We start from the raw sequence: 10,120 nt of genomic DNA, 5'->3' as shown, positions 1-10,120 counted from the left end.
TGAATATACATTTCTCAGAAGAAGATATACAAATGGCCAACAGATGTATGAAAAAATACTCCACTAATCATCAGGGAAATGCAAATCAAAACCACAATGAGATATCATCTCACCCCACTTAAAATGCCTGTTATCAAAAAGACAAAAAATAACAGATGCTTGTGAGGATGAAGAGAAAGGGTAACTCTTGCACATGGTTGGTGGGAAAGTAAATTAGTACAGCCATTATGGAAAACAGTATAGAAGTTCTTCAGAAAACAAACAAAGCAATTCTATCTGTTTTTGCCTCATGTATTTTGATGCTCTGTTGTTAGGCACATATACATTAAGAATTGTTGTGCCTTCTTGGAGAACTGACCTATTTGTTGTTATATAACACTCTCTTTTAAAAGATAACTTTCCTTGCTCTGAAGTCTTCTGTGTCTGAAATTAATATAGTTACTCCTTCTTTCTTGTGATTAGTGTTAGTATGGTGCATCTTTCTCCATCCCTTTACTTTTAATATATGTTTTTATATGTAAAGTGCGTTTCTTGTAGATAACATATACTTGGGTCTGTCTTATTTTTTGATCCACTTTGAACTTTTAATTAGTGCATTTAGACTATTGATGTTCAAAGTGATTACTGATGATATAGTTGGAATAATATCTATGATATTTGTTACTGCATTTTATTTGTTGCCTTTCTTTGTTCCTATTTAGTCTTCTACTCTTTTTCTGCCTTTCATGGTTTTAATTGAGTATTTTATATGATTCGATTTTGTCTCTTTTCATAGCACATAAATTGTACTTTTTAAACTTTTTTTTACTTGCAATATACGTTTACAATAAATCCAAGTCCACTTTCAAATAACACTATACCACTTTATGGGTAGTGCAAGTACCTTACAATAACAAAACATCCCTAATTCCTTCCTCTCTCCCTTTTATTGTCTCCTACTGTCATTTGCTTTGTTTACACATAAGAATATATAAGTATGCGTGTAAATATATATATATGCAAATACACTGTTGCTTGTTATTTTGAAGAAACTGTTATGTGTTAGATCAACTAAAAATAAGAAAAATAAACGTTTTTATTTTACCTTCACTTATTCCTTCTCTGATGTGCTTCCTTCTTTATGTAGATCTGAGATACTGAGCTATATCATTTTCTTTCTCCCTGAAGAGATCTTTAACATTTCTTGCAAGGCAGTTCTACTGGCAACAAATTCCCTCAATTTTAGTCTGTCTATGAGTTTTTATTTCTCTTTCACTTTTGAAGAATAATTTTACAAGGTATAGAATTCTAGGTTGATGGGTTTTTTTTTCTTTCAGTGCTCTAAATATTTCATTACACTTTCTTCTTGCTTGCATGGTTTCTGAGAAGTCTGATGTAATTATTATCTTCCCTCTTCTATGGGTAAAATGTTTCCTCTGTCTTCTTTCAAGACTTTTTCTTTATCTCTAATTTTCTGATGTTTGAATGTATTATAGCTAGGTGTAGTTTTTCTTGTTTGTTTGTTTTGAGTTCGGGTGTGGTTTTTTGTGTTTGTCCTTCTTGGTGTTCACTGAGCTCTTCCTGGATTTGTGGTTTGGTGTCTGACAATACTTGGGGGAAATTTCCAGTCACTATTGCTTCAAATATTACTTCTGTTTCTTTCTTTTTTTGTATGTTACACCTTTTATGGTTGTCCCACAATTCTTGGATATTCTGTTCTGGGTTTTTTGCATCTTTTTTCTCTTTGCTTTTCTGTTTTGGAAGTTTCTAATGTCATATCCTTAAGTTCTGAGATTGTTTCCTCAATCATGTCTAGTCTACTAATGAGCTCACCAAAAGCTTTTTTTAATTTATGTTACAGTGTTTTGATCTCTAGCATTTCCTTTTTATTCTTTTTTAGAATTTCCATCTTTCTGCTTACATTATAATCTGTTCTTGTATACTCTCTACGTTTTTCATTAAAGACCTCTACACACTTATCATAGTTTTCAAGAATTTTTCGTTTGATAATTCCAACATTCCTCCCATTTCTGACTCTGGCTCTGGTGCTTGTTCGGTCACTCAAACTCTGTGTGTGTGTGTGTGTGTGTGTGTGTGTGTGTCTTTTAGTGTGCATTGCCATTTTTGTTGAAAGGTGGACATGCTGTACCGGGTATAAGGAAATGAGGAGACTAGACCTTCACTAATGTAATCCTAAGAAGTGAAGGGGAGAGAGTCTTCTATAGTCCTATGATCAGGTTGCACTTTTTGGTGAGCCTGTGTCCCTGAACTGAGTGCTTTCTCACTTCTTTTCCCTGCCTGTTATGTGGAACAGGATGGCTATAGGAGGCTGGGGTTGGATATTGTCCTTCCTTCAAGTAGGTTAGGCTCTAATAAAACCCCAGTAGATTGGATTCCAGTTAATAGTTTTTCCTGAGAGCAGACCTTGTTAAGGACAGAATGCTGCTGAAAATTTCAAAATGGGTTATTTACCCTTTCCCTTGCCAGAAGCATGAGAAGATTTTTCTCCAATATTCACTGTGAAGACCTGGTAGAGATCCTGTAGATAAAACTCACAGAAGTGTGGACAACCCCATGGCTGGAACCCCATGGAGTTTGTTAACTCTCAGGCTTGCCTACTCTGAGCCTCTAGCAGTTCATCAATTACAGTTCATGTTTTCCTACCCTGGCACTGGTTCCCATTATCCCCCTGTTCCCACTCTTGGAAATAATCCCTAGAACTTCCTAGAGCAGAGGTGAAAAACACTGGGTTAGGAAAGAACTCTATACCTCTGATTCTAACTCATAATGGTAGATAACCCTCAGTTACAGATGAATATTGGCTTATATGTTATTTTTTTCTATGATACCCAATAAAAGTGCTGGGAGAAAACCAGATTTATCACCTTAAAATATTAAAATAAAAATAAAATCACTTATCATATAGGTATCATAGATGAATGATTATTGTATACTTTAAGTGCAACAAATGCATTATCACCAAAAGGAAAATTTTAGTCTGTTCCATAATTTTCTATTTTTTGATAAAATGTTGATTGTAACTGGTATCTCTTGTAGTACTAATAATAAACAGTAATAAGTAGTAAGTAGTAATAAGTAGTAATACAAATGAATGAGACAGTATCCATTTGGTGCCAAGCTTTTGGGAGAGAGAAGCAAAGGTTGGGAAGAAGCAAAGAGGAGAAAAAGAAAAACAAAAACAAATCAGACCTGGATGTGGGTTCAGACTTCAAAGTGTTTACCAACTGGCCAGAGTTGCATATACATAAGTCGCTATAATTTAAACCAGAAAAAGATAATTACTGTCAAGTATGTGCTGAGTGAGTTCAAGGAAAGAAGAGATTTCCCATGTTGTGGGGATTAAGGAAGGCTACTTGGGAGGAGTGTGCCTGAGAAGGCCTTGAAGGACAGCTAGACACAGAGAAGAGAGGACAGGGATTTCAAGCAAAGGGAGGATTATGAGAAAAGTTGCTGAAATACAAGCCCAGATGCATGTACCAGGAGAGGTTTTACTGTATTAGTCAGATGCCAGCTGGAAACAATTCACTGCAGATGGTTCTTGTGAAGGCACTGGAATGCAAGGACCTTGTATAGAGATTGGACAGGGTTATAAGAGCAAAACAGAGATGTTAAGGCACCTAGATATTGGCAGCAATCGAGAGCCATTATCATTCTAGGGCTTAATGGATAAGGGGAGGAAATCATGTTGAAGACCCAGTGAGATTTGGAGCCCTGGAGGAGAAGCTACCTGGTAGTAGCTGAGGTCAGGAAGCAAGTGACCATTGCCAGAAGGGAAGCACCAAAGCAGGGCAGTGGGAAGAAGTATTCTGAAATTTTTCTCTTCCCATTTTTGCTTCCTTATGCCAGTGCATCCCATTGGCCAAACTCAACAAGTACTAACAAGCAAGGGGTCCTGGGTGACTTGGGCTACCAGCATCACCCTCTAGGTAGTGCACAGAGCAGGACAGAGAAGGATGAAGAATAGATCTTGGGTGGGCAGTTAGTGGCAAATCAAGGAATAATCATGAGATGAAAGGTTGGAAGTTTAGAGACGGCTTTGGAACATCTTAATTACCACACTAAGGAGTTTGTAAATTACTTGATAGTTGATGCAAAGGCACTGATGCTTTATCAACAAGATAGTGACACAACAGAAACTTCAGAAGTGAATAGGCCAGCTGAGTCAGAGTTCCATGTGTTATCAGTGTTCACGTGCCTTCTTCCATTCTACGTCCCAATTCTTTGCATCTGGTTTTCCTTGCTATGATCACCTTATGGTTAAAGTATGGTCACTCCACCTCTAGTTTCATATCCATCACCTACAGAAAACAATACGAAGAAAATGACAATGACATTGAATTTTCTTCAATGTCAAGGACAATGAAAAGGAAACCAAACTTTTCCAGAAGTCTAAAACAGCGTTTCACCACAGGGTCAACCCCAGCTGCAAGTAAGGGAGGCTGGGAGAAAGAACATTGCCAGAAAAAAATCACGTTTTTGTTGTTGTTGTTGTTGTTGTTGTTGTTATTTTGGTTTTGGTTTTGTTTTGAAAGAAAAAAAGTATTATTGCATAGCAGCTAGCAGCATTTGATACAAAAGAGGAGTAGGTTTGATGGGAGAAAGACACTCTAATTCTTAATCATTTGGGCTTTTAATAATTCTAAATTTGGGTGTTGTTGCCTCAAATGGAGAAGTCGGAAAATGAGTTCTTTGGGGAATTAAGAGAGTTTCTGAGATTTGAGAGACATGGAATTTTGAAAGACAGCAATTTATAATAACAACATAATGGCTAAGCAGTGCTAGAAACTGAGAAAGAGGATGGAACTGGGGACAGAGAATTGAGTGGTAAAGCAGACCAGATTACTGTTTCCAACTCTTCTTTACTTAATACAATTATACACTCTTGCCCTTAGCCACTGTGAGCCACTGTTTACTTAGTGGCTTCATTGAAGTTGGGTTTGGCAACATGAACTTTTTGGACAAAGGTTTGAGAGCAGAAGTAACAAGTGCCAGTCCGAGGCCACAGAATATTTCTGCTTGCTGCTTGAGGTTCTGAGATCCCCTGTGAGAAGAGCATGCCTAGTCCTAGGATGAAGACACATGAAACAGATCAGAACTACTGCCAAGCCAAGCCCAGTAGAACCACAGTTAACTTGCAAACCCATAAGGAAGGAATATATGCTTACGGTTCAAGCCAGTGAATTTTGAGATTGTTTATAGGCAGTAGTATTGGAGCAGAAGCCTAATTCATACAAGTGGTCATTCTCAAGAACACAATAATGTATACAACAGCTCCCCACCAACTAGAATGACTATGATTAAAAAGGCAGATGAAATAAGTGCTGGTGAAGATATGGAGAAATTGGAACATCCATAAATTGCTGGTGGGAATGTAAAATGATGTTGCCACTTTGGAAAACAGTCTAGCAGTTCCTCAAAATGTTAAAAGTGGAATCACCATATGACCCAGCAATTCCACTCCTGGACACACCACCAAGAGAAATTAAAACATACATCCACACAAAAGCTTATGCATGAATGCTTATAGTGGTACTGTTCGTAATAGCCAAAAAATGGAAATAGCACAAGTGTCCACCAATTGACGAATGAATAAACGCAATGTGATGTTTCCATACAATGGAATATTACCCAGCAATAAAAAAGGAATGAAGTACTGACACATGCTAAAACATGGATGACATTATGCTACATTATGCTAACTGATATAAGCTAGGCCCAAAAGGCCACATACTATATTATTCCATTTATATGCAATGTCCAAAATAGGTAAATCTATTGAGACAGAAAGTAAATTTGTGGCTTGGGGAGAATGGAGGGAGGGATGAGGAGTGATTGTTAATAAGTGAAGGATTTCTCTTCGGAGTGATGAAAATGTTCTAAATTGATTTTGGTAATGGTTTCACAGCTGTGAGTATACTAAAAACCAGTGAATTGTATACTGTAGATGGGTTAAGCATATGATATGCACAGTATATCTCAATAAAGCTATTTAAAATGAAGAATAACCCAGCCATCCCATTACTGGGTATATACCCAAAGGATTATAAATTATGCTGCTATAAAGACACATGCACACGTATGTTTATTGCAGCACTATTCACAATAGCAAAGACTTGGAATCAACCCAAATGTCCATCAGTGACAGATTGGATTAAGAAAATGTGGCACATATACACCATGGAATACTATGCAGCCATAAAAAAGGATGAGTTTGTGTCCTTTGTAGGGACATGGATGCAGCTGGAATCCATCGTTCTTAGCAAACTATCACAAGAACAGAAAACCAAACACCGCATGTTCTCACTCATAGGTGGGAACTGAACAATGAGATCACTTGGACTCAGGAAGGGGAACATCACACACCGGGGCCTATCATGGGGAGGGGGGAGGGGGGAGGGATTGCATTGGGAGTTATACCTGATGTAAATGACGAGTTGATGGGTGTAGCACACCAACATGGCACAAGTATACATATGTAACAAACCTGCACGTTATGCACATGTACCCTACAACTTAAAGTATAATAATAATAAATTAATTTTAAAAAAAAAAAAGGAAAAAAAAAATGAAGAATAAAGGATGAAGCCAGACCTACCAACATGACACATGCTGTGACCGGGGGGGCTGGCAATTAACCAGTCAAACCCTCTCACTTGATCTTGATTGTGACAAGTGCTATGTGTGGTTGCAAGAGCTTGCTGGGGTTACATGGGGTGCAGTCTTTGTCATACAAAGAGATTTTCTATATGAGGTACCAACCTGCCTATGTAGGGAAAAAGCACATATTCATGGCCTCATTAGCACCAGGCTTTAACTCAGTGGTTTCCAAGCTGAGTTATTTCTTTAATAATGTACACAAGTTATACTTGAATGAATTCTCATAGTAGAACATTCAAAAACTGAGAAATAGTTGGAGTAAAATGTAAAAGTATCTCTTTATCAGCCTCCCACGTCTTCATATTATCCTCCCCAGAGGTAATGACTGGAAACAGTTCATGTACACCCTTCTAGTTCTTTATTCCAAGCACTTACATGTATATAATAGGCAGACATACAGCTTTGTTTTACATAAATGGGACCATACTCTTCACATTGTATTGAAAAATGCTCTAAAAAACTTAACATGTCCAAAAGATCTTTCCATGCATTTTTATCAACTGTATAGTATTTCATAGTATAGCTTGCTTAACTGTGCCCCTATTGAAGAATATTAGATTGCTTCCAGTTTACTGTCATTGCAAAACAATGATAAAGGAGCTCTTGATATATACATTTCTGAGCATGTGTGCAAATATTTCTGCAGTTTCTAAAAGTTACATTTCTGAGTTGAAGAGAGTGCACATCTTAAATTTAAAGTTATTTATTATTTTTATCAGCAGAAACCTTTTCCAAACAAAATTTTACATGGAAGCCCAATGCATAGAAAGTTGAGAGGAAAAACATTGAGCTGGGGCAGGGAAGCAGAGCTCTAAAGCTTCAACCCCTTACCCTCTCTCTTAACCTCTGCCTCTCACTGTCCTAAGAGGCCTCTGCAGAGCCCTGGGGTTCCCTGGAATACAGATTGAAAACATTGCTTTAACCAACTGAATTGACATGGTTTATTTCAGAATGTAAAGGTGGATTTAAAACATGATTTACATAACAAATTAATTACAAATGAAAGAGTTTTAACTACCTTAAGAGTAGTAGGCCAGGCATGGGGGCTCATGAAGCCCAGCACTTTGGGAGGCCAAGGTGGAGGGGTAACTTGGGCCCAGCAGTTCAAGACCAGTCTGGGCAACATGAGAGATTCTCTCTGTACCAAGCATTAGTAAAAAAAACATTTGCTGGGCATGATAGTGCACACTTGTGGTTCCAGCTACTTGGGAGGCTGAGGTTGCAGGATTGCTTGAACCCAGGAGTTCAAGGCTGCAGTGGGTCATGATCATGCTAGTGCACTCTGATCTGGGTGACAGAGCAAGACCCTGTCAAGAAAAAAAAAAAAAAAAAAAAAAAGACTAGTGCATTATTTTAGGCCAGTCAGTTTTAAAGCAGTGGTAGCTCCAGAGTGTCTAGAGAGGAGGCATCGGAGGAGGTAAGCTGATTGCTAGAAGAGGCTGGATTCATCCCGCTGCTGCATTCGCACAGCCAGCTTCTTGCCTACGTGGCTTTGGAGGGACTGAGAGTGATTGTTGAGGGTGGGATAAAGCATCCTCCTTCAAGCTACAACTTAGCTTGACCATACCATGAATGTTCCATAAGTCAATACTAGATGTCAGGAAGACAGAATAATTCAGTGCTAGATTTATTTGTTTTTTAATTTTTTTTTTTTTAATTTATTTTTTAAGATGAAGTCTTGCTCTGCAGCCCAGGCTGGAGTGCAGTGGCACGATCTGGGCTCACTGCAGCCACTGCCTCCCAGGTTCTAGCGATTTTCCTGCCTCAGCCTCCTGGGTAGCTGAGATTACAGGCACCCACCACCATGCCTGGCTAGTTTTTGTATTTTTAGTAGAGACGGGGGTTTTACTGTGTTGGCCAGGCTGGTCTTGAACTCCTGACCTCAGGTGATCCTCCCGCTTCGACCTCCCAAAGTGCTGGGATTACAGGCATGAGCCACCATGTCCGGCCTCAGTGCTAGATTTTTATACATCTTTATTACCTATGGTTTTGTATTAAATCCAAGGCTTAGAAATGAGAACTTTTAGAATGCTTATATTACTATCAGCAAAAGGAACACATCTGGCTAGCAATAAGTCTTTTGCAATCCAACACAAAACATAAGGTGATGTCACCTAATTCTAATGAAATCTTTAAATGAAGTTAAATTGAATTCTTGAATGAAGTTCAAGAGCATAAAATACTTCCACAGAAGTTCAAGAGCATAAAATACTTCCACAGTAACTCATTTCAAAGACCTCACCAACATCATTTAGCTTGGAAATCATTGTGAAGATGTACAACTTATATTTCCTAATTCCATTTAATAGGAAAAAACGTAAGTAAATCTAGTTAAAGCTGTATAGTAGAAGGTACTTACATCTGAAGTAAAAGGTTCACCAATATGTAAGAAAATAAAACAAAACCCAAGACATTCAAAGACATTTCTCATCATAACCATTAATTCCCTCCTTGAGAACAGAGGCTCTGTCTTTCATATTTCTATCCCCTGAGCCTTGCATACAATCAATAAATCTTTGATAAATGAACGAAAAAATGAATGGTAACCACTGCCACCAAATCTGAATGGCCTCCCTTCCTGAAAGCGAAGGGTACATAATTTAATTAAAACATTCCAGCCTCTTTTTTTTTTTTTTTTTTTTTTTTGAGACGGAGTCTCGCTCTGTCACCCAGGGTGGAGTGCAGTGGCCGGATCTCAGCTCACTGCAAGCTCCTCCTCCCGGGTTCACGCCATTCGCCTGCCTCAGCCTCCCAAGTAGCTGGGACTACAGGCGCCCGCCACCTCGCCCGGCTAGTTTTTTGTATTTTTTTAGGAGAGACGGGGTTTCACCGTGTTAGCCAGGATGGTCTCGATCTCCTGACCTTGTGATCCGCCCTTCTCGGCCTCCCAAAGTGCTGGGATTACAGGCTTGAGCCACCGCGCCCGGCTCCAGCCTTTTTTTAAAAGCAGTTCTAAATAAAGAGACAGGTCTTCTTAAAAAGTAAACCAGTTCTTTGAAATCAAAAAAAGAAACATGTCACTTATAAAATTCTTAAACACTACTGAAACATATAAAATGAGAAGTAAGAATCTTCTCTCACCCACTCCTCAAACTATAGCTCTGGTTCCACTCCCCAGGGTAATTTCTGATGGCAATTTCTTATTAATTCTAAATGGTTTTTTTTTTTTTTTTTTTTTTTTTTTTTTTTTTTTTTTTTTTTTTTGAGGCCGAGTCTCGCTCTGTCACCCAGGCTGAAGTGCAGTGGTGCAATCTCGACTCACTGCAAGCTCTGCCTCCTGGGTTTATGCCATTCTCCTCCCTCAGCCTCCCCAGCAGCTCTGACGACAGGCACCTGCCACCATGTCTGGCTATTTTTTTTTTTTTTTTTTTTTTGTATTTTTAGTAGAGACGGGATTTCACTGTGTTAGCCAGGATGGTCTTGATCTCCTGACCTCATGATCCGTCCATCTCGGCCTCCTCAA

Source organism: Theropithecus gelada, chromosome 11, assembly GCF_003255815.1.
Source record: "Theropithecus gelada isolate Dixy chromosome 11, Tgel_1.0, whole genome shotgun sequence".
Lineage (NCBI taxonomy): Eukaryota > Metazoa > Chordata > Mammalia > Primates > Cercopithecidae > Theropithecus > Theropithecus gelada.
The sequence above is the reverse complement of the archived record's forward strand: the minus strand, read 5'-3'. Positions refer to the sequence as shown.